The sequence below is a fragment of the Mus pahari genome, chromosome 1, assembly GCF_900095145.1.
Source record: "Mus pahari chromosome 1, PAHARI_EIJ_v1.1, whole genome shotgun sequence".
Taxonomy (NCBI): Eukaryota; Metazoa; Chordata; class Mammalia; order Rodentia; family Muridae; genus Mus; species Mus pahari.
In genome coordinates, this window is record NC_034590.1 from 155,933,380 (window position 1) to 155,937,027 (window position 3,648).

Genomic DNA, 3,648 nt, shown 5'->3' on the forward strand with positions numbered 1-3,648 from the left:
GAGGGCGTCAGATCTCATTACAGATGGTTGTGAGCCACCATGTGGTTGCTGGGATTTGAACTCAGGACCTTCAGAAGAGCAGTCAGTGCTCTTAACCACTGAGCCATCTCTCCAGCCCTAGCTCTTGGTTTTGTTTGATCCTTTCTCCAAATAGGTTCATCTCTTTCCTTATATACACAGAGTTGTCTCAGTTCATCTTAAATGTCTCAGTCACCTCAACCTAACAAATACAAAACCAAGCCTATTACCGGAGGCGGCTCCCAAACCTCCCATTTGTCAGGAAAAAAAAACGGATTTCAAACAGACCATAATTAACAAACTCTTAACACAGGCTGGGAGACATGTTTGCATTTTATTTGTACAAGTAAGGTTTAGATATATTACACATTATGAGTATGCACATATTTCAATCAACTCTTTAGACACGATTACTGTAGTAGAATCCCTTCTCAAATGTATACCAGAGCGACAAACACAGGCATGTACTATTCAACATATAAATTTGGGGAGGGCTACTGCAGTGCATTTTATCCTCTTGTAGGATCATTAGACATCATCAGAATTAATTTGGCAACATCTGCATTTAACTAATAGCATGCCCTGATCTCATGTTGCTCAAGAAACAACGTTAGTCTAAGATATTCATTGGTTTTTAATATTATTTATATAGAATATAGCTTATTCTTTCTTAAAAAGAAAATCATATGTATGGATGTTTTGCTCACATGTGCGTTTGCACTCCACATGCATGTGGTGGTAGAGGGGACCAAAGGGCAGCAGATTGCCCTGGAACTGGAGTTTCAAAGAATCCATAGTTACAGTGGATTGTCGGCCTTCATTCAAGTGCTAGGAATTGAACATTGGTCCTGGATCCTCTGTCCTCTGGAAGAACAGCTCTTCATGCCCGAGACACCTCTCCAGCCCCACAATGTACTCTTATGTGATGGTATATGCCTTTTGTAATGTCAGCACTTGAGAAATGAAGACAATATATATGGAGTTAAGGCCAGCCTGAGCTACACAACGAGTCTAAGGCATATCTGGGCTATGTGAGACTTTCTGGGGCAGGGGAGGGGGGTGGGAGAAGTGTATAATGATTTTTTTGATGTATATTACAAAGGTGTGTGGCTATTACTTCTATCTAGTTCTAAAGCATTTCATCACTGCCCCAGAGAAATCTCACACCAATTAGCATATTCCTCTACTTCCACACATTGGCAACCACTAATCTACTTTCTGTTTCTATGTTTTTGCCTAAGTAGTATGTGATGGTGTGTATATGCTCGGCCCAGGAAGTGGCATGATTAGAAAGTGTGGCCCTGTTGGAGTAGGTGTGTCATTGTGGGTGTGGCTATAAGACCCTCATCCTAGCTGCCTGGAAGCCAGTATTCTGCTAGCAGCCTTCAGATGAAGATATAGAACTCTCAGCTTCTCCTGCACCATGCCTGCCTAAATGCTGCCATGCTCCTGCCTTGGAGATAATGGACTGAACCTCTGATCCTGTAAGTCAGCCTCAATTAAATGTTATCCTTTATAAGAGTTGCCTTGGTCATGGTGTATGCTCACAGCAGTAAAACAGTACATTTTAAAAAATGGAATCTTCTTACAATATGTGGACTTTGTATCCATCTTCTTTCTCATAATGTGAATACATCCCAATAAGTATTAATATATCATTTATTTTATGAATAAATGATAATCTATTGTACACTTTGTACATTTATCATTTAATGGGCTTTGGGTTGTTTCCACTTTGGGGCTGTTGTAAATAAAGCTACTGTAAAATCTACTAGTACACATCTTTTTGTGAGTTTACATAGCGTATTTTTTCGTTTTTTCTGTGAGTTTGTTTTGCTCTTTGGTCTTGTTTGTTAGCTCCTTGAGGCAAAGGTTTCTTTCTGTAACTCAGGCTGTTCTTGAACTCACTTTGAAGCTCAGAATGGCCTCAAATTCAAGCCCTTCCTGCCTTGGCCCACCAAGTTCTCGGGTTACAGGGACATACATCATATCAAGCTTGAACGTATGTTTTCAATGCTCTCAGCTACATCCTTAGAATAGATCTGCACACTCAGGATACCTTGTATGATTCACTTACTGAAAATCTCCCAGATTGCTTTTCAAGGCAGCCGCACCATTTCCTATTCCTGCTGGCAGCTGAAGAGCCAGCTCGACGATGTCTTTCTGCCCTCACTAACGCTTGCTACTGACTTCTGTCGTGACTAGTCCTGTGGATGTGACTGGATCTTTCTTGCTCTGATTGGAAACCAGGAACATTTGAAAAGGATGGAGATTTCTCTTTTACATTTCCGGATGCTGAGAACTCCAAAGTTAAGGGGTCCACGCCTGGTGACATTCTCCTGGAATGCCATTTGGTGGCAAAAACATCATTTGAACTCCCAGCCTCAGGCCCTCTTATAATGGGGACCACTCATTCATGAAAGTGGGGCCCTGCGACTCGAACTCCCCCCATTAGGCTTCGCCTCTTAATCCTTACATTGAGGGGTACACTTCCAACACACATCTTCTTAGAGGAGCACAAGTAGGACTACAACATTATCTCATTTTTATTTGCTTAACTTGGATGCGTGGACTGATGTGTAGCAAAGAGAATGAAAAACTAAAGATAAAAATGGGGTAGGGTGGGAATAGGTTAATCTTCAAGTTGATGGCATTTAGTATCAACTGTAAACAAATTTCTGGACAGCTGTGGGGGATTTCCCAGATTAAGTTAACCAAGGTAGGGGCATGTTCTAAATGTAGGCAGCACTGTTCCATGGGCTGAGTTGCTGACTGAATAAAAAGGCAAAATGGAACCAAAGGACAGCTTGTATCACTCCGTGCTTCTTGACAGTGGACACAATTGTGACCAACTCTCTCAAGTTCTGGCCACCATAACTTCCCACCTTGGCAGCCTGGCCCTGAGAACTGTAAGCTAAAGGGACCCCGCACATTGTTTCTGTCAGGTTCTGTTGTTGTTGTTGTTGTTGTTGTTGTGTCCCAGCCTTCAGTAACTAATACAGGAGGGAAAGAAGGACTCCTGAGACCAGTAACATGACCATACACTGGTGTTAATGAGTGGACCTGATGAGAAAGGCCTCAAGAATCCTCTTGCTTTTTCCCCTGTGGTTCTTTTCTCTCTGTGAAGAAAGATCTCACCACTCACCATGTGCCCAGGCTGGCCTCAAACTCCTTCTGCTCCTGCCTAAACTCCTGAAGTGCTTGAGAGTGTTGGTCTGGCCGCCACCCCGGCTGAGCATCCCCTTTCCCTCTCCACCAAGACTTGTGTTTCCTTTATGTGCACCTTGTTACACAAGCTGCATTTGCACCAAGGATTCTTTTGTTTCCTTTGTACAGAAATCCTATGACGTCAGATAGTTCCTCCATAACAAATTGTCCTCTTCTCCCCTGAGCATCTTCTCATGTGCGTTTTGGCCATGAGAGATCTCTGGAGAAGTACCTGTTCAAGACTTTTGTTCATTTTAACTGAGTTTTATTCTTTATTGTTGAGTTCTGAGAGTTCTTTATGGAACTCTAGATGCAGTTTCCTTACTAGATATATGATCTGTAAAAATTTCCCCTAAGCATACTCTCCTTCCTTCCCTCCTTCCTTCCTTCCTTCCTTCCTTCCTTCCTTCCTTCCTTCCTTCC